Source organism: Staurois parvus, unplaced genomic scaffold (assembly GCF_062004578.1).
Source record: "Staurois parvus isolate SC_StPar_1 unplaced genomic scaffold, SC_StPar_1.0 ptg000170l, whole genome shotgun sequence".
NCBI lineage: Eukaryota > Metazoa > Chordata > Amphibia > Anura > Ranidae > Staurois > Staurois parvus.
The window spans coordinates 4,293,478-4,316,105 of NW_028317966.1; the positions used below are offsets into that span (position 1 = coordinate 4,293,478).

Below are 22,628 nucleotides of genomic sequence, written 5' to 3' on the forward strand. Positions count from 1 at the left end.
GAAGTGTTTTCCAAATGTCCTGTGTACATGGAGCCTTAAAGTGAGAGTGAATCCAAAATTGACCAGAAAAGAAATATGGAAGAAGTCTTCCAATTAGGACATTTACTCCTATGGTCTGTCTTATTGGGGATTTCCCTTACAATAGAAAGATATCCTCTCACATCCTGTTGAGTCTACAGGGCAGAAAGTGTCGAGAAATTTTCCTAATAAGATACACAGGGGAAAAAAACAAGAAAAAACTGTCACTTCACTGCCTTCAGCGTTTGATTGGACTGTGAATAAGCAGACTGATGAGGTCGCCTCTACACCATTCAGCATATTCTTTGTCAGGTCATGTACATGCAGTACACTTTATTGTCTATAGCGCTGGCCCTGTTTATCACAGTTTGAGAGCTGTTGAATGTAGCATTAATACCAAGTCAAAATTTAGATATTTATATTAATTACATTTAAAAAAAAACTATATTTGATGATTTAATAAATGTTGAACTGCATTACTTGGTGTTTATTATAGCCTGAGGCTAGTTTTAACAAAGAATCTCTCATGATAGCTTTCTGACAGCTTTCATTATTTCCTTTGATATTTGAGAAGTCAAAATCCCCAATCGAGAATCCGTGAAAATGCCAGTAATATATTGGATTGTTAGTGTGTATGATTTTATCATGACGGGTTCACTTAGCTAGTTTCATACTTTATAAATGTCACTCACTTCTGCTCAGGAACTACTTGTCAGTTTAAACTAAAATTTTAGGGTGGCCATTTACAGTGGTTGTAAATGCTGATATATACCAACTAAAAGTCACTATCTGCAAATGATACACAGAGATGAAGCAAATCCTCCTGCATAGGTTGAACCTGTTTATCTGCAGTCATATCTCCTCTACAGCCTCATAAAACACACATTTTAGTGCTTTTGTACACAGGACATTTGGAAAACACTTCTGAATGATGGAAACTGACTGCTGGAAAACGTAGGTTAAAAAACGTCTGTTTAGCCAGGTTTGCGTATAGAAGCGTTTTTTAAAGATAACATCAGGAGACCTTTCAAAATGCCCAGAATGCACTGAAAAACAGTAAAAAATGAACTATTTCAGATATTTTGAGAGAAATAGAGAGAGCAGAAGCAGAGAGCAGTATGTGTTGAGATGACCTGCCTTTTCTGGTTGTATTCACTATGGATCCCATCATGAGCATAATGCGGCACATTCTACCATTTTTTCCTTCACGCAAAACCTGGAACTGAATGCCCTGGTGTACTGGGTCCATTTGAATACATGGAAAATGCTTTGCTTGCATTTCTGATGATGAAAAAAGGCTCTGGACAGCATTTGGATATGGAACAGTTAAAAAACGCTTCTAAACACAAACACTTATAAACACGATTAGCCGTGTTTACAAGCATTTGAAATGCTGATAAAATCTATTCCTGAACATAAGTTTGGTGCATTACAAAAAAGACTGTAAACTCAACTGCCTGTAAATGACATAGTGTACATGGACACATAGGAAAACATTAGGGAGAGTTCAGGCGCTGCTGAAAAAAATGCAGAAAAGCTCCTAAACGTGAGTTTATCAGCTGCAGTGTACGTAAGCCCTTACACATTTTTCTGAGCTTCCAGAGGATCCAATGTCATACATTGCACTGTATAGAGCAGGAAACTGAGTGTAATCTGAGACCTGAGTAGAGTTAATTGACACACCCCTATTCACAGTCTCATAGGGAAATATGCACAGCTGAGGCTGTCAATCACCTGTTATGTGCTGGAAAGTGGGGGGGGGGGCAAGTCCATCTCCCAGGGTTGCTTGGTGTCAGCATAGAATCTTAGAAGTGACTCATTGTGATACGAGTGTGACAAGCTTGTATAGAATGAATGTATAGATTATAATTGAACGCTTGGTTTCTCTGTTACCGGTATAACAGGTTATTACAGGTCTTGGTTTTGCACTGTTACAGGTATAACAGGTTATTACAGTTCAGATTAGTTTGTGCAGAAGGGGATGAAACTGGTTTTATCTGGAATTATGACTCATGGTCATGAGATAGGGCACACCGTGAGAACAAGCAACTGAGCATGAGTACACACTGTGTTCACGTGCCAGAACTTAAATACTGCGCATATACACGCGTGAAATAACAATTTTATCTTATAAAAAGGGGGGATTTGTGGGGAGAAAACCGGGACTTCATCGTGGTGCGACAGACATGTCTTGCAGTGTTTGCCCTGTTTCCTCCTCGCTGATTGCTGGAACTCCCCCAATCGAGGCGACGAGTGATGCTACAATATCCGGTGATGTATTGATGCTTACTCTTTATGATTTATTCTATATGATTATCTGTAATAGGAAATATTAAATATCAATAAATATACTTTTTTATTTTACCTCAAAAGACTTGGTCTTTGCCTATCTAGTATGATAGTGAGTGAGCTGTAGATTTAATTTTGAGCAGGTAAAACACTCATTCAGATAGATAAGGAATGGCAGGGCATACAGAAATCACACTTGGTGCTTTGCATAGAGGCAAGTACACACTATAGAAGGATATGATTTGTCCATTTTTCATTTCACTTTACAATACAGTTTTGAAAAATCTTTGGCATTTCTTAAATATAGATTTAAATTGAACCATTTTTTCCCTGGAATTCCATTTTAGAGCCTGCTAAACAGCAGCAATCATATCATGTATATAAATGGCTGTGCTAACCCATTTCTGTGCACAGCTATACATATATACATTCACTCTGCCTCCATACTAATATGGTTACTAAGTATATGTGACTTCTGGATGACACCATAGCATTTTATAGGGCTATGAAAAATGCAATAGGGAGAACTGCTCTGCTATACGAGAGTTGTATGTACAATAAATGCTTTTGGTATGCAGCAATATAAAGGCTACTCTGTCTGTATTTTTCTCTTACTTCACTTTAAAAAGGTTTACAATATACATGAATGTATACATTATTAAACAGGCGATATGTTGCTTGTTGTGTCCTCTATAGCATATAGGAAACCAAAATCCCAACGATAACTAGTGACCTTTGTTGAAAATTCTTATTGTAATATTATCTCATCACATATAGTTTTCAAAGGCCAGCATATCCCCAAATGACTGGAGAGTTGGGAAGGAAATAAGACTCAGAAGAAGCACTACAAGGTCATGGCCAGAAAGATAACTTCAGTTCCCTGCTGTAATAAACACATTATGCTCGGGAAGCATTAGCAAAATAAACTTCTCTCTCCATCTCCTGCTGCTCAATCCTAGGGTTTTTAAATTGAAGTGGAGAAAAAAAAGGCTGTGCATCTACTAGATTCACATACTTTTAAATATGTAGGCAACTTGGGCAATAAAGTGCAAGCCTTAACCACTTCCCGTCTGGCCCTTGTATATAAATGGCCGGACGGGAGCAGTGCAGGGGTAAGTTGCTGTTCATAAACGGCGCCCGCCATTTTAGCCTGTGCGCGCTCCCTGGGAGCGCGCAGCACCGTGATCCAGTGCCCACTGTGTCCTCCGGATCGCTGTACGGGACCTCTGTGTGAGGTCCCGATCATGTGATCACTGATTGGCCAATCAGTGATCACATGAATAGTAATAAGCAAGATGTGACATCTGACATCATTGATTACTACTAGTGAAATCTGTGAATGATCACAGAGATCACATGGTTAAAGGCTATTCACAACAGCCTTGTACCATGTGACAAGCTGTGACCAATCACAGCTCTCACAGTATTTCTCAATGGATCAGAGAGAAAGAGAAATGATTGCTTTTATAGCCTTTATGGGTGTAAAAGCAATCTGTAAAAAAAAAAATGATCACCCCCCCCCCCCATGGTGACACTGTACTGCTAGGGTAACAGTATGTTAAAAAAAACAACATAAATAATAATATAAAAAAATAAAATAAAAATGTAAAAAACATTTTTGAAAAATTATAATTTTTGTTTATAATTTGGGTTATTTTTTTTTTACTAAAAAGATAGATGAATACATTTTTGCCAAGATTTATAAAGATGATTTATTTGCAAAATTGTTTAAAAAAAAAGAATTTTACAAAATAGAAAGTTTGTTAAAAAAAGTTTTAAAAAACACCGCAAAAATGTTTAAAGCCCCCCTGCCCCCCCCAATTTATGTACATTGAGTGTGCGTACATTTGGAATTACAATTATAGCACACATATTAGGCATCCCTGGATATGCAAGAGTGAGAGCAATAATTATATTGTGCGTGCTTGTTACAAAAAGATGCTGATGAATGGCTGTGAATAGTGTGTGCTCCCCCACCAGTAGTTTGGGGAAGTGGCATTGAGACTCAAACAGCGTGCTTTAAAGTAGATGTTTTGGGCCTGAAAAAAAAAAATTTTAGGGAATGGGGAAAAATTGAGCTGGACCTATGAGGTTATCCTTTTGGTACTGCTGTCCTATCTGCAGACATTGATGTTGATGTAGGTGATCTGGTTCTGGTACAGTTGGTGTCTTCTACAACCCAGAGAACACAAATGGAAAGTGAAGAGCCACACCATTGCTAAATGGCCCAGATAGGACTCTATTCCAATAAAGCTCAGGAGAACATTCGAAAGAATAGCCAACCTGTTTGGGGGTTCCAAGAGTGCCCCCTTCATCAGGGCTTGAGATTAAAAACACTATAAATGGACTAGAAGTGAACTGGACCTGTAATGGTATTCCTTCCAGTGTGATTACAAACACAGGTCTTGTCAGCAGTTGGTTTGCCAGTGCTTGTATATTGCTTTCAAACTCAAACCATGATGAAGGGGGCAATTCTGGAATCCTGAAAAGCATTGGTTACATTTTCAGTTGTCCCCTTGACATTTATTTACACAGCCAGTAAAAAAAAAAAGTCATGCCCAGACCCTTTAGTAGTGGTATGGTGCTGCAATCTACATTTTTGTTAAGTTTTGTTTAGAAGAATGACATAGCAATCATACCTAGTGAGATGGAGATGAAGGGAAATAATAAATAAAGAAATTGGGGTTTAATACTACTTTTATAAAAAAAAAAGTATCAGGAAACCTGTGCTGAGAAAACTTAAAGGATGCCATTGCTGACTTCTCCTTAAAAATGATATTTTTCTGACTATCATGCTCTTCCAAAGACACACTATGCATTGAGTCACTGACCATGAATTTCTGCATTTCTGAATTTCTGAATTTCCTCTAACTGCTTGACTAAGGTGAGTAAGTCAATGTAGCCAGAGATAGCCAGGCAACTAGCATTTTCAGCCATGACAGCCTCCATATCTATCTTGCTTCAAGTGTCCTTTAAGAAGCATGACTAGAAAAGCCTATGCAACATAAATCCTCATACAAATGTAATAGATTTCATCAAGTGTGATAGACACTACTGCACACTAATTTATAGTTCATCTCTGCCTTCCCTCTACATCACCCTCTCATTCTGCTCTGAAAAAAAAAAAATGATGCTTGATCGGCTTAAAATAGTAAAAATACAGATTTCATTTTGTATTCTGAAAGTATTTGTTTATGCTGCTGGCCAAGCGGCATTTAATAAACAATGAATACGAGCACATAGTTTCCTCATCAATCAAAGCCCATAAAAAGCTCAGCCAGAGATTTAATCTCCCTTTTCTGGGAGCTGTCGTAACACAGCTCTTTTTTTTACAAGATGTTTTTGTTCCGAACATATACACTCTATCCACGTCTTGTCATTAATTTGAAAAATTACATGCATGGATCACAGTCCCTTGGAAACATGGACAAATCTTACAAGTATTCTTTAGAACTAATTTTTCTCAACACAAAGTCAGGGTGATCATCTGTACAATTGCTGTCAGAGAAGCAAAACTCAACTGAGGGCTCTTCAATTCAAGACTTTACACAGTTTTGTGTTTATTCCAACATTTCACAAAGCCAGCTGTGATCAGAAATAATGACTTAATCAGTTCCTTTAAAAGCAGCTCATTGTCAGATCTATAGGTGTGGAAGACTGTTCATGTCAGATAAAGACAAGGTAACTTGACAGGACTTATTTAAAGAAAAATGTCACCCTACCACACCATAAAAATCCTGGTGATTATTATAAATGTCCTCCAATACAGTATTATGAAGAACAAATATCCTTACAAGCTCACTAAATCCATTGTCTTCTGCAATAGGTGCAGAAAACTGTTCACATCAGATAAAGACAAGGAACCTTGACATAATTTGTTAAAGAGAAATTTTGCCCTACCACGCAAAAGAAATCCTTATGGCTTTTATAAATGTCCTCCAGTAATATGAAGAATAAATATACTAACAAAGACATTGAATCCAGCATTGTCCACAGTAGGTAGGGAAGACTGTGCATGTCAGATAAAGACAAGGAACCTTGACATAATTTGTTAAAGAGAAATTTCACCCTACCACTCCAAAAAAATCCTGATGGCTTTTATAATTGTCCTCCAATAATAGGAAGAATAAATATACTAACAAGGACATTGAATCCAGCGTTGTCTACAGTAGGTGGGGAAGACTATGTCAAGGTTCCTTATCTTTATCTGACATGAACAATTTGTTAAAGAGAAATTTTGCCCTACCACTCCAAAAAAATCCTGATGGCTTTTATAAATGTCCTCCAATAACAGGAAGAATAAATATACTAACAAGGACATTGAATCCAGCGTTGTCCACAGTAGGTGGGGAAGACTGCATGTCATATAAAGACAAGGTACCTTGACATAATTTGTTAATGAGAAATTTCACCCTACCACTCCAAAAAAATCCTGATGGCTTTTATAATTGTCCTCCAATAATAGGAAGAATAAATATACTAACAAGGACATTGAATCCAGCGTTGTCTACAGTAGGTGGGGAAGACTATGTCAAGGTTCCTTATCTTTATCTGACATGAACAATTTGTTAAAGAGAAATTTTGCCCTACCACTCCAAAAAAATCCTGATGGCTTTTATAAATGTCCTCCAATAACAGGAAGAATAAATATACTAACAAGGACATTGAATCCAGCGTTGTCCACAGTAGGTGGGGAAGACTGCATGTCATATAAAGACAAGGTACCTTGACATAATTTGTTAATGAGAAATTTCACCCTACCATGCCAAAAAAATCCCGATGGCTTTTATAAATGTCCTCAAGTAATATGAAGAATAAAAGATACTAACAAGGACATTGAATCCAGCGTTGAACAGTCTTCCCCACCTACTGTGGACAATGCTGGATTAAATGTCCTTGTTAGTATATTTATTCTTCATATTATTGGAAAACATTTATAAAAGCCATCAGGATTTTTTTGGCGTGGTAGGGCGAAATTTCTCTTTAACAAATGATGTCAAGGTTCCTTGTCTTTATCTGATGTGAACAGTTTTATGCACCTATTGCAGAAGACAATGGATTCAGTGAGCTTGGAAGTATATTTGTTCTTCAAAATACTGTATTGGAGGACATTTATAAAAACCACCGGGATGTTTATGGAGTGGTAGGGTGAAGTTTCTCTTTAAACAAGTCCTGTCAAGTTACCTTGTCTTTATTTGACATGAACAGTCTTCCCCACCTACTGTGGACATGTCAGATAAAAACAAGGTACCTTGACAGAATTTGTTAAAGAGAAATTTGGCCCTACCACGCCAAAAAAATCCTGATGGCTTTTATAAATGTCCTCCAACACAGTATTATGAAGAACAAATATACTTACAAGCTTACTGAATCCATTGTCTTCTGCAATAGGATCAGAAAACTGTTCACATCAGATAAAGACAAGGAACCTTGACATAATTTGTTAAAGAGAAATTTCGCCCTACCGTGCAAAAAAAGTCCTGATGGCTTTTATAAATGTCCTCCAATAATATGAAGAATAAATATACTAACAAGGACATTTAATCCAGCGTTGTCCACAGTAGGTGGTGAAGACCGTTCACGTCAGATAAAGACAAGAAACCTTAACATAATTTGTTAAAGAGAAATTTCGCCCTACCATGCCAAAAAAAATCCTTATGGCTTTTATAAATGTCCAATAATATGAAGACTAAATGTACTTACAAGGACATTGAATCCTGTATTGTCCACAGTAGGTGGGGAAGACCGTTCATGTCAGATAAAGACATGGTACCTTGATAGAACTCGATAAAGAGGAACTTTGCCCTCCCATGCCAAAAAATCCTGATATTTTTCGATAAAGGTCCTTCCTATATTATAAATAATTGAATCCAGCATTGTCTACAATTCTTGTAAAAAATGTCTCAGTCTGTGCCACCATTTTTTTAGTCATAAGGGGACATCTTCATCATCAATAATGCAAAGAGACAGAAACCCTCCTGATGACACAACACAAGATCTTGCAATTCAGGGATCTGTTACCTTCTCAGATACATGACATGGCTATCCCAGGATGCTGCATAAGGAGGCACAAAAATCATTTGCACCTATGCAATAATGGAAGAAGTTGTGGGTTAAAAAAAAAAAAGTAAATAAAAGCATATAAAGAAAAAAAGTGGATTTTTAATATTGCGTGAGGGGGAGATGCCAATGGGCATAATGGGGATATTTATAAAACCTGGAGCAGAACCTGGCAACCAATCAGCTTCTGTCTTCAGCTTGTTTGGTTAAAGCAGCACTAAACTTCTGCTGTCACAACTAGCGAGCAGGCAGGCTTTTTATTTCAAAAGAAATGTGCAATGTCCCTTCTGCAATAAAACACACCTACCTGCCTGTTCCCAGACTTCCATGTGTGCTTGGATGATAGTCTCCTACGCATGTGCAGGAGTGACATCATCTAGTACCTGCCAATGAAGACGGCTGAAGACTGACACCTAGGAGAAGAGGCCAGTTAGGGATGGGAATGGTTGAAGGAAAAGGAAGTATGCATTCACAGCTGCTCCAGATTCTGTCTACTCCAACATTAGTAAATTTCCTTTGAAGTGTTTTTAGGCTGCAGGTCTGCTTTAAGACTTTGATGTTTAGCATCTGTGAGGCTGAAGGCCACTTTTTAATATCATTTTTGGTTCAGGAAATTGGTAGCAAGGCAAAGTGAAAGCAATAACTCTTATCTACATTTTCCCTTTCACTCACTTTTCAATTTTAGCAAGCTAAAATTCATTGGGCTACTACTGCATTTAGCACATTGTTCTTCTCCGAACTGCTTGTTAAAAGTTAAATTATAATGTGGCTTCAAAAAGGTTTTTTTTTTCCTACAATTAAAAAGGTGTTATACTTGCCTGCATTGTGCACCACCTCTTCTGGGGTCTCCACTCTTCCTCTATTCCAAGTGCCCCCATAGCAAGCTGAGTGCTTTGGGGGCACTTGTGTGGGTGTGCTCCCAAGCTGGGCTATGCATGTCTATAGCTACACACAGTGCCACTCAGCCACACCCCCACTCCCTCTTCATAGGATCTGACTAACAGCATCCAATGGCTCCCACTAATCTCAGAGCCTCCTGTGAGAGCAAGGAGTGAAGAGGGAAGAGATGCAGATGGCCACGATGTTGGATCAATAGAGGACTCAGGTTAGGAGTTTAGCATGGGATTTTTTTTGCCTTAAGGCAGAAAAATGCTGTGATTTTAAAACCACTTCAAAGCTACATTTTGTGAATACAGTAACTAAAAAAAATAGATGAATGCACCACTGTGTTCATTAATATATCATTTAATGTATATTCTTAAATCTATTCAGAGTAAGTACCTGAAATTAGCCTGTTCTAATGCCTGTACAGATTGAGAGAAGTGGGGCAGCACTGGGAGCCATCAGGTTTGCTTAAAGTATTACTAAACCCTCAACAGTAAAATCAGTCTGTATGTAATAAAGCATGCCTGTTATACTCACTGTAGAACCTAAGGGGTTAATCCTCTGCATTGTGTAAAAAGGATGTTTGATCCTAACTTCTCTGTTCCTCCCCTTTTTCAAGCGACCACCTCTCAAGACTGAACCGTAGGCATGCACATGCTCAGCTTGGTGTGTATTGCTAGATCTTTTTTTTTTTATTTGGAGAGTGCAGGCCAGGGTCAATCAGCACTGCCCAGACAGAGGTCAGAGGTTCTACATCCTCCTAGAGAAAACTCATCCTACAAGCTTTAACCAGTCCTCTGCTGTCACTGATAGAAGTCACAAGACTGCTATACACTGCTGATGAGAAAAGGTATTATATTTATTAAAATAATTGCACTTCCATATATTGTGGGAGACCAAATATAGTGATTGCATGATCCTGGGTTTAGTAACACTTTAAGCACAGATGTGCTAACAAGTGCATATTGATAGAAGAAGAGAGCAGGGTGATTACCTATCAGTGTGCTGCTTCTCCTTCACTGACCAGGGAAGCCTTTTTCAGCTACTTCCGGTCTACATTCATGCACTCCAGCATCAGCTGCACATCATTGCTTTGGACTGGCTTCCTGATAGTGACAGTGTGGACTATGCCTGGCCTATGTGTGTTGACAAGGCAACCTGTAGTCATACAGGGGGTGAATGTGACAGAATGACAATCCAGGAGGACATCTGGGAGACAGTTGTCACCCCAAAATAGGAAATGCATGAACAAGGACTCTTAGACCCCATGTACATGAGCAGCTCCTAAATGCGAGTTTAGGAGCTTTTGGCACTTTTCTTGCCAAAGCTCCTCAACTCAGCTCCATAAAAGCCTGTCTGTCCATGTACACATAGGCTTTTAGCAGAGTTTAGGAGCTGCTGCGTTTAGGTGAGGTTAAACCGTCCTCTCCTGAATGCGGAAGAATCACATTCAGGATTAGAACATTTTGACCGCCGACCGCGGGAAAAACGCAAAATTGCGGTACCGCAGTTTTGCTGTGATTTGCGGTTTCCCGTGGCCGGCGGTCATGGTAGGTTCGTGTACATGGAGCCTTATAGTTGGGTAAACAGATATTCTTTTAACCAGTTGCCGACTGCAGATAGCTGAATGACGGCTGCACTGCGGCCAGCCAGTTCTGGGAGGGCGTCTAATGACGTCCTCCCAGAACACGCTCTCCTGTGCACCCCCTGGGGTGCGCACTCGGCGGTCTCCGTGATCACTGTGTCCTACAGACACAGCTGATCACGTGATGTAGTACAAGGCCAATCAGAGCGGCTTTTTACCACGTGATCAGCCGTGTCCAATGACACGTTGATCACAGGGAAATGCAACTGCCGGTTCTCGGCTGCACTTTCCTCACGCTGTCAGAATGTGGGGAAAGTACTGCCGAGAACCGGCAGTTGTCAGAGCAGGGATCGGCACCGATCATCAGGGCACTGATCATCAGTGCCCTGATGATCGGTGCCCAGCAGTGCCACCCACCAGTTCCACCCACCTGTGCTCAGCAGTGCCGCCCACCAGTGCTCAGTGGTGCCACTTACCAGTGCCCATCAGTGCCACCCACCTGTGCCCATCAGTGCCACCCACCTGTGCCCATCAGTGCCACCCACCTGTGACCATCTGTGTCAATGACATGTGCCCACCAATGCCACCCACCTGTGTCACCCAACTCTGCCCATCAGTGCCACCCACCTGTGCCCATCAATGCCACCCACCTCTGCCCATCAGTGCCACCCACCTGTGCCCATCAGTGCAGCCCAGCAGTGCTACCAGTCAGTGTCCAGAAGTTGTGCCAGTCAGTGCCCAGCAGTTGCGCCAGTCAGTGCCCAGTAGTGCCGCCAGTCAGTGCCGCCTATCAGTGCTGACTATCAGTAGCCATCATCAGTGCCGCCTATCACTTCCACCAATCAGTGCCGCCCATCCGTGCCGCCCATCCGTGCCGCCTCATTAGTGCTGCCTATCAGTGCCCATCAGTGCTGCCTATCAGTGCAGCCTCAGCAGCGCACATCAGTAAAAAAAGAAAAATTACCCGTTTGCAAAATTGTATAATAGAAACAAAGAAACCTTTTTTTTCACATTTTTTGCTAATTGTTTTGTTTATAGTGCAAAAAATAAAACCCTCAGCGGCAAATAAATACCACCAAAAGAAAGCTATATATGTGAGAAAAAAAAATGGAAACAATTTCATATGGGTACAATGTTGCATGACCGCTCAATTGTCATTCAAAGTGTGACAGCACTGAAAGCTGAAAATTGGCCTGGTAAGGAAGGGGGTATAAGTGCCTGGTAGGCAAGTGGTTAATGAAAGCTGCAGATTTAAAGTGTTTAACCTCCTTAGCGGTGTTCCCGAGTGTAGCTCGGGGTAAAATGTCTATACCAAGAGCGGTAACCCCGAGCTACACTCGGGCTTACCATGCGGCGTTGCTCTGGGGGTCCCTGCAGCACTTACCTTGTCCTTCGCTCCCACGATGTGTCCCCTGCAGCGTCCCCGGCCATCTCCTCCGGCTGATACCGCCTTCTGTGTTCCGGTCCCTGTGACGCCGGGACGTACGGGCGCCAGAACTGGCAGGAAATTTGAAATTTTAACAAAAATTTCATTTTTGCTGTCATTGCTGTTTCAATGCATTTCACATATATTTTGTCCCTACTGCTTTGTCCTGTGCCCTGCCTGCATTTTGAATGTTCTATCTGCCTGGAAACTTAGAAAAGTCCATGGCGTCCAAAAAGCGTCCCGTGTCGTCAAAAGCGGTTTTAGAACAGCGATAGTAAATCAGAACTACTTGCAGAATTGAGTGATAATGATTCGTGGGGAAATTCGTCATCAGACACTGAAAACGATTTTGCGACTTTGCCCAGCGATGTGCAAATTTGCCTCTGTATTTCAAATTTCAGTGTTTTTGGTTTGATTATATTATTGAATTAAATTTATTATTATTATATTATTATTTTGTTATGATTATTTATTAAATTATAATTTATGATTTCGTGTTTCAAATTTTATCATATCCGGAATGTTTAATAGACTCTTGTTCGGACAGATTTCAGTGAGTTATTCCTAAAAATTACAGCCTACAATAAAAAACCAAATATTTCCATGCAAAAAAATGGTACCGCTTTCAGCACAAAAATCGGAAAGAATCATACCGCCAAGGAGGTTAAAAAGAAACTTGTAATTGCATTACAATTTAATCTAGTAATGTGCTCCTGAGGAATCTTGAAATAATGTTTTTTTTTTTTTTTTAACAACTAGCTTTTGAAATAATTTGCTAACATCAACCTCCTTTGATACTTTGCACCGCAGCACTATTTTTTGCAGTAGAGGTTGGTAGTTAGTGGATCTCACTTTATTTAGAGGTCGTGCATTTCAGATGGCAAACTTTGACTTCAATATTATAAAAGAAAAAAAAAAAAAGAAGGATTAACCACTTGCCCTCCAGATGATTTACCCTCCTTCCTGACCAGGCCATTTTTTGAGATACAATGCTGTGACTTTAACGATGTCAAGTGACATCTTGCTTACTACTATTCATGTGATCACTGACTGGCCAATCAGCGATCACATAATTGGGACCTCACACAGAGAACACAGCAGGCTCCGGATCGCGGTGCCCTGCACTCCCAGGGAGCGTGCACAGGCTGTGAATGTGGAGGCCGTTTATAAATGGCCACCCGCTCCTGCACTGCTCCTGTCCACCCGTTTATGCACATGGGCCAGATGGGAAGTGGTTAATATACTTTTAAGCTCAGGAATAAAAAAAAGTCTAATGTAATTGAATTAGTGTGATGTGCCATGCCTACCCAAATAGTTTATTTTAACATTTGAATTAGAGGGAAATGACTAAAGTAAAAGTATAGAGACTATCAATATTTTAAACTTGAATAATGGTACTTCTGTGTAATTCTCTAATTTCCATTATTTAGTGTGTGTCACAAATAATCATGCGGTTTTTAATCTATGTGCGTGATCAAAGAAGCCACATCAAATGCTTTCTCTGCATATTACTGACAGTACTGAAAACTGAGGTATTATGTAAAGGTTTGCTTGTCTCACTGACAGTACAGACGTCACATGATCCTCAGTGTGTCAGGTCTGTGCACAAAGATATGAAGGCGCCCAATCAAGCACTCTATATTTACCACTTTGCTTAACATTTTGCCATTTATCATTAGGAATGGAATGTATAACAAAGGCTGGAGCAAAATCAATTACCTCTATAGACACCTTCAGAATGGCATCACTCGATTAAAGAGTGTGAACGAAAGGCGAGAGATGCAATAAACGGTTTATAACAACTTGCACTAATCAAACCGTTCTACAATATATACAATTTGTTCAAACATATATACTACTTTTGTGGCATCCCCCTACATAGAAGTACAGTTCTTATTTGAGACTTAGGGGTTGATTTACTAAAGGCAAATAGGCGGTTCACTTTGCAGAGGAAATTGCACTTTTCAAGAGAGAAGTTGCCCCAGAACTTAGTTAACACCTTCCCGCCCAGCCAATAGCAGATTGATGGCCGGACGGGACACTCGCCACTGTAACTGGGCATCATATGATGTCCTGTCAAAACTAACTGCTCACACGGCCGCGGGGCCGCGCAGCAGCACGATCTGTCACCGGCTGAGTCCACGGGACACAGCCGATGACATATCACTACACCGGCCTGTTGCCATTGTCATGTGGCCAATCACAGCAGATCACACGTCCATTGTATACAATGGATTGCTTCCTGCCATGCCATCCATTGTATACAATTATGTTGTTAGCTGTGACTGGTCAAGGCAGTCACATGATACAAACAGAACCAATCACAGCCCATCTGTATCATGTGATCAGCTTTGCCCAATCACAGCTAATCACAACAAAAGACTTAATGAATCAGTTTCATTCAATCACGATTGCAAATATCAATGAAATACATTGGTATTAGCAATCATAATGTGTTACAGAAAAAAAATCCTGATCATTTGCCCAGAGTAGTTCAATGTTACTATGGTAACATTGTATTGCTTTGGTCACAGTGTGCTGAAAAAAAAAAATAGTGAAAAAAAGGAAAAATGCAATAAATAAAAAAAATAAAGCAAACATTTGAAAAAAAATACAAATTCAGTTATTGTTATGTTCAGAAATGTAGCAAAATGCATTTTGACCTAAATTTATGAAGAAATGTTATTTACTTGCAAAATTTTATAACAGAAATGAAGTGTGTTTTTTTTTTTCAAAAGTTTCAGGTGTTTTTTGTTTTATTTAGCAAAAAATAAAAAATTCAGTGGTGATTAAATACCACCAAAGGAAAGCTCTATTTGTGTGAAACAAATTATAAAAATTTCATATGTGTACAGTGTTGCATGACCGCGCACTTGTCATTCAAAGTGGGACAGTGCTGAAAGCTGAACATTGGCCTGGGCAGGAAGGGGTTATAAGTGCCCAGCATTTAAGTGGTTAATGTGGTGACAATTCACTTTGCAAAGAGTACCTAATCACATGCAAAGAAATTAAAAAAATAAAAAAAAAAAAACTTAATTTTGGATTGTACATAATTGGATGATGAAGTCTGAATAGCTTCACCTCATTCAATAAGCGAAGGGAAAAATCTTTTGAAATATGCAACTTCCCTTGCAAAGTTAACCGTCTATTTAAATTTAGTATATCAACCCCTAAGCCTCTGCATTCTTTAATTGTTTTCCACTTGTAGTCAATAATATAAATTTTACTATATTCCATAGAGAAAGAAGGCCTACATATTATAAAACACTTTACAGCCAACACAAACCGATTCACATCAGTTGCTGCCCTTGATCATAGCTTATACTGTAATCTAATGTCCTTCCTGCACTTTTAAAAATACACACACTATGGGGAGAACATTGGTAGGATACTAATAAATCTTTCATAATGATTTTCTTTACATGGTAGGAAAAACAAAGACACACACGGGGAAACCATATGGATCCTAGCTGGAGAACATGATATTCAATTTTCAATATTCATTTTTTTGCAGTAGACTTGTGTACTAATGTCAGGTTGAGTAGAGAAAGAAAGATATAATACACAGGGTGTCAGCATTCCCAAAGAATACAAGGGGGGGGGGTCCTCTTTTCGACGGGACTTTAACTGCACAATTTTCTTATATAGTAAATTTAAACCGTTCAATAAAGATAAACAATATAGAGTTTTATTTTTCTAATCTTAAAAAACAAACAAAGCTACAATTCATATTGCAGCGTTGTCATCAAAGGTGGTATTGCAAATCTAACCATGGATCATGCATGGTTCATACTTGACACGTTTCGAGATCAACAAAAATCTCTTCCTCAGAAGTGCTCAAGAAGGCATGACGCATGATTCCATGTGAGGTAAAAACCGCCAGAAATTTAAGAACTAATTGTTATATGAGCATAGGCAAGGATTTCTCATATATCTCAAGCAAAAATTATGAAACAAAAATTAGAAGGGGCCCCGCCCAAATGTATCGGCAACAAGATTACCTGCTGGTTGATACTGATAGGGTAGTGTAGGAGTGCGGAATGATGACCACAAGAAATTTGCGTAAGAAAATATTGATGGCCTGATAAAGATCAAGACTGGGTTGTAAAAAACAACCCGCTATGGGACAATGTACCAGGTCTATCAGACGAGGCACGATGGCTTAATGTCAGGTTGGGAAGACTTGAAGTCTTAAAAGAAGAGGTAAAAAAGGGTAGCAGTAGAGATGAAGAGAGCAAGGCCACTAAGAGAATCAGAGGAACTGAGGAACTTGGCTAGAAGGAGCAGAAGGTCCATCATATATTAGGATCACCAAGTATTATTTTAATAAAAAGAAGACAGAAAATGACTTCACGGCATCCAGATGTTCAAGATTACGAGATTTTGTTGACTGAATTTAGATTTAATGTAGAGCACCAAAATCTCCCATATAGGACGCATGTAACATCCTGCCATGGAAGAAATTATCCTTTGGTTTCAAATCCTTCCTTTCTTTAAATCACCAAACGTTTCTCCCCAACTGAAGGATAGAAAACAAGGAAGCAAGCAGTTATACAAAGCCTTTTACATAAGAAAATAAGCTCAGTATGCCACATGGACAACATCAACCAATGCATTTCCCCACTAATGGCTTTTCTACAGGCATGCTCCCATGATACTTAGCAGAGAATTCATAGTTACAGTTTCAGTTCATCAAACACTATGATAAAAAATATAATATAACAAAAAGCAGATATAGCATCCTGCTAAAAATCCCCAGCTGATAAAAATCAATAAACTTTATAACAATAAAATCATTTGGCACCAGCAATACTTAAATAGCATACATGCAATGTTCGCATTCATATTATTAAAACTCTCCTTAGATACAAACATTGTTCAATTGAGATACCAAGTTGCAAATAGCCTCCTAATTTCTCATAAAACAATTAAAACATCAGTGTAACATTTATGCTTGTAACGTGTAACACAGGACCCAGCACATTAGAACTATAAAATGATAATTATAAAATGTACCTAATAAATCATAACTAATACCAACCACTTAAAAAACCTAATCTACACCAATCTTCTGCAGCCTGCTCCCTGTAATGAAACCTATGTCAACATTTGGTCATTATAGGTAACTCCAACATTTTTATTTTTATTAGTTGGGATTTATAGGAACATTTTAGAATCATAAGACTGTGCAATGAGAGCTTTGGGACTAACGGCCTATATTGCTTCAAAGCAAGGCTTAACAGAAAAGGAACATTAAGGCATTACTCTTTTTCATTTGGTATAGTTAACATGGGCAATCACAGAAGCCTTTCTTAATTTCAACGATCAATTGTTCTGTTTAGCTTTGGCTATTTTTTAAGCGAATTTGTCACAAGAGAACAAAGGATCAAAGAGTATTTTGTGTTGGACTGCAGGTTTCTCAAGTTTTGTGCATGTTTTTCTCTCTCTTTTCTTTAACTACTTCATTCCCCACACCTTTACTGTACTTTCTGCATTTAAAGCATGTAAAGCTTTAGTGCTAGGGTGTGTAATGATTAGAACCACAGCTAGGTTTTGGCTACAGTCTTCTAACTCCTAACTGTCCCGCATTTGAAGGTACGCTTCTCTTTTTTCCCCAGTAGTACAAGTTCTGGGCATTTAAAAGAATAGACAATCAAGTGAATGATTATAAAGACAGCAACTGAAACCTGTAGTTTACTAAACAAATACAAAGTTAGAGGCAATAATGCAAAGCAGGTTCAGGATGGCTAAATAATTTCCATACACTTCAGAAAAATGAAAGCGGCACAAACATGGACTCCTTACAGCAGGCAAGAGATTATGCAATTTTCTTTCTTTTCACCACTGGTGGAAGGAAAAAAAAACTTGCTTGATTTCCCCAATAGATGGGGGGAATCAAGGAATCAGCCAGTATTGATGGGGGAATCCCTCCTGCAGCACTATTGTGTTCCCTGCCAGTAGAAAATAATGGATTAGTGTTGCTGGCTATAACCGGCAGCACTCATTGTTCGGGAAAAAAATGACAGGTTGCTTGTACAAGTCAAACGGTAGAATTGTTGAGGAAAAAATGACAGGCTGGTTGTACAAGTCAAAACGGTTGAATTGTTGAGGAAAAAATGACAGGCTGGTTGTACAAGTCAAACGGTTGATTACCTTGTGTTCAACCAGCTTGCCCGTACGTTCCCTGCTGAACTGGACGAATTTCCATCCATGTATGGCCAGCATGTCATGATAATATGGCCATACAGAGCCAGCATGTCATGGGAATATGGCCAAATAGCATAGTCCCAAAAAAAAAAAACTTTGTAACAACAGAGAGTCTAGCTGAGAACAAATACTACAGTAAAACAGTTTAGAACTAAAACAGCTACTTGCATTGATTAACCATTTCCCGTCTGGCCCATGTACTGAAACGGCTGGACAGGAGCAGTGCAGGAGTGGGTTGGCGTTCATAAATGGCACCTGCATTTTCAAGCTGTGCATGCTCCCTGGGTGCGTGCGGCACCATGATCCGGTGCCCACTGTGTCCGGAGGACACAGCGGAACACCGATCGCTGTACGGGACCCTCTGTGTGAGGTCCCGATCATGTGATCGCTGATTGACCAATGAGTGATCACATGAATAGTAGTCAACAAGATGTCACTTCTGACATCATTGCTTACTTCTAGTGAAATCTGTGAATGATCACAGAGGTCACATGGTACAAGGCTATTCACAACAGCCTTGTACAATGTGACAAGCTGTGACCAATCAGAGCTCTCACAGTAATTCTCAATGGCTGCAAGAATGCAGCCAGAGAGGAGAAATGATTGCTTTGACAGCCTTTATGGGTGTAAAAACAATCAGTGTAAAAAAAAAAAATAATAATCACCCCCCACAAGTAGCACAGTGTCACTATGGTGACACTGTACTGCTAGGGTGACAGTGTGTTAAAAAAAAAAATATTAAAATTTTTTTGAAAAATTATAAATTTTTGGTTATAAATGAATGTGGTTTTTTTTTTTTTACTAAAAAGATAAACAAATAAATTGTGGCCAAGATTTATGAAGAAAGATTATTTATTTGCAAAATGTTATTAGAAAAACACTATTTTTCATTTATATAGCAAAAAAAATAAAAATCCCAGTGGTGAAGAAATACCACCAAAATAAAGTTTTATCTGTCTCAAAAAAATGCTAAAAAAATTCATATGGGTACAGTGCTGTAAACACACTGGAAAAAATACCACTACAGCTCCAGTTCACTTCTAGTCCTATCCCCTGGTTTGCAATCAAGCTCTGATGAAGGGGATTTTTTTGGATCCCTTACACGTGTTGGCTACTCTTTGGATTGTGCCTCTACTTTTTATTGGAATAAAATCATATCTGAACCTTTTAGCAGTGGTGCGGTGCTTCAATTTATATTTTTTTTCTAGCAATAAGAACCATGACAAAGATTTTAACCGTTCCCTACTTTCCTTTCCAAAACACAATTAGTTCATGCAGACATTCTACCTTCCATTTGATCTGGCTTGCCACAGGGCAACAAACCCGTCATAGGCGATGTCATAAACTTACTCTCAGTCCATCAGCACAATCCATGCAAAAGGGCATGTTGTATATAGTTGGATACAAGGGATGTGACATGGCACTTCATTAGACTGGCTTGTCTGAAATGATATACAGGATGTCACTAGGGTTGTGCCCAATGGGGAAAGCAGGAGCACATCTGCAGAGAATAAGATGTCATATGCAGAAACTCTATGTCACTTTTTTTTACTTTTTCTAATGCAAGAGTTCTAGTGTTCTGCAAGAGGTCAAACTTTGTATGCTGACTGCTAATTATAATAGATTGGTGTATGACTAGACTAGGACTCCTAACATTTACACAACATGACATGTGCATGTCTCTTCAGTCACTCGCTCCAATCTGTGTGGAAGCCAATGTGAAACAGTTTCATCCTACCACCATCAGGAGAGGTTCCGTAGAACTGTCAAGATAAAGACATTTCCCATTGACCTCCACAATGATATATAGTGTGTCATCAAAGACTGCAAGATCTCACATCCAGTTATTTGTAGAGTTCATAGCTAGAGAATCAAAATGATCTAACATAGTCCTTCAAGCACATGTTTTCTGAGCACCCTTGTGTGCTACCCATGTGTCACTCCAAAATACCAGATGTATTGTACATGCTTGGTGTATTTCTTCACAAAAGGACAACAGTTACAATGACAGCTGGCTTAATTTTGTATCATATAACTTTGATCTTTAATCTTTGATCTGTGGTCTTTAAATCCAGAAAACACACACTGTGGGGACCAAATACCTTGAAGTTCATTGCTAGTTAATGTGTTCCTTTAACATCGCCTCCCGCCCAATGAGCCGCAAAGCTTCACCACAAAACATAGCCTCTCAGGGTGTATTTCATACGAGAATCTTTACATCTGGCAGGATGACAATTTCTCCTATGAAAGCGATAAAAATGCATCTCAGTTGGCCTGCAGTCACATATGTTAATGTGTGTTTAGGTGCATTTATGAGTTTTTTTTATATGTGTTAATGTGCATTTTCTGCTTAGTTCATTTTTTAATTAAAGGCATATTTTTATAGATGTTATGATCAATATGGATTGAAGAATATTTAAAATTTTAGTCAGTCCAAATTTACCTATTCCAGGGAAAATGTAGGACAGATAACCCTGCTTTATTTTGTTTGCTTTGTTTTTAACTACTTGCCGACCTACTGTGGCGGGGTGGCAGCTAGAGGCACCGCAATGTACTGGTAGGTCTCTGCCTGTTTCCAAGTTTGGGGTGCCTACTTCCCACCTACTTATTTCCCTGTGATTTGACACAATGGGAGTTCACCAACAGATCCCGGCCAATGATCCATGGCTGGGACCTGCTGATGGGCTATGTAAAATCACAGCTTAGAGCTCTATGTTGGTAAATACAAAGCTCTATACAGGGGAGAGATCACTTGGTTTCTTTTGCCTGCTAAGCAGGGAAAATAAATAACTAAATCACTAGTACAAAGCAGCACACAGTAAATGCATTAACACTTGATAGGCACACAATTAACCCCTTGATTGTCCCTAGAAGTTAACCTATTCCCAGCCAATGTCATTAATACAGTGACAGTGTGCATGTTTAGCACTGATCACTGTATTAGTGTCACTGGTGATGACAGTGTCAGTTAACCACTTACCTTCTGGAGGATTTACCCCCCTTCCTGACCAGGCCATTTTTTGCGTTATGGCATTGTTACTTTAACATTTGCGCGGTAATGCAACTCTGCACCCAAATTAAATGTACGTCCTTTTTTCCCACAAATTGAGCTTTCTTTTGGTGGTATTTGATCGCCTGTGAGGTTTTTATTTTTTACGCTATGAAAAAAAGGACAATTTTGAGAGAAAAAAAAACAATATTTTTGACTATTTGCTATTAAACAGGTCCAGTAAAAAATCTAATTTCCTCAAATTTAGGCCAAAATGTAGTCTGCTACAGTGGGGATCGAAAGTTTGGGCACCCCAGCTAAAAATTTGTATTAATGTGCATAAAGAAGCCAAGGAAAGATAGAAAAATCTCCAAAAGGCATCAAATTACAGATTAGACATTCCTATAATATGTCAACAAAAGTTAGATTTTATTTCCATCATTTATACTTTCAAAATAACAGAAAACAAAAAAATGGCGTCTGCAAAAGTTTGGGCACCCTGCAGAGTTAATATCTTGTACTGCCCCCTTTGGCAAGTATCACAGCTTGTAAACGCTTTTTGTAGCCAGCCAAGAGTCTTTCAGTTCTTGTTTGAGGTATCTTTGCCCATTCTTCCTTACAAAAGTCTTCCAGTTCTTTGAGATTTCTGGGCTGTCTGTCACGCACTGCTCTTTTAAGGTCTATCCATAGATTTTCAATTATGTTGAGGTCAGGAGATTGTGAAGGCCATGGCAAAACCTTCAGTTTACGCCTCTTGATGTAATCCCCCGTGGATTTCGAGGTGAGTTGAGGATCATTATCCATTTGTAGAAGCCATCCTCTCTTTAACTTCAGCTTTTTCACAGATGGCATCAAGTTACCATCCAAAATTTGCTGAAATTTTATTGAATCCATTTTTCCTTCTACTGGTGAGATGTTCCCTGTGCCACTGGCTGCAACACAACCCCAAAGCATGATTGATCCAACCCCATGCTTAACAGTTGGACAGAGGTTCTTTTCATTAAATTCTGTGCCCCTTCTTCTCCAAACGTACCTTTGCTCATTCCGGCCAAAAAGTTCAATTTTAACCTCATCGGTCCACAGAACGTGTTTCCAAAATGCATCAGGCTTGTCTATATGTTCATTTGCAAAGTTCAAACGATGATTTTTGTGGTGAGGACGTAGAAGAG

The 22,628-nt window shown here is 39.2% G+C and overlaps 1 long non-coding RNA gene across 1 annotated transcript in view; it reads left to right on the forward strand.

Moving 5' to 3' along the window:
• Nucleotides 1–2,058: 2,058 nt before the first annotated feature.
• Nucleotides 2,059–22,628, forward strand: part of LOC149462704 (uncharacterized) — an 81,263-nt gene continuing 60,693 nt past the window's right edge. The window contains exon 1 of the long non-coding RNA XR_016312604.1: nucleotides 2,059–2,289. This is a non-coding gene — a long non-coding RNA (uncharacterized LOC149462704). The remainder of the gene's footprint in view (nucleotides 2,290–22,628) is intronic.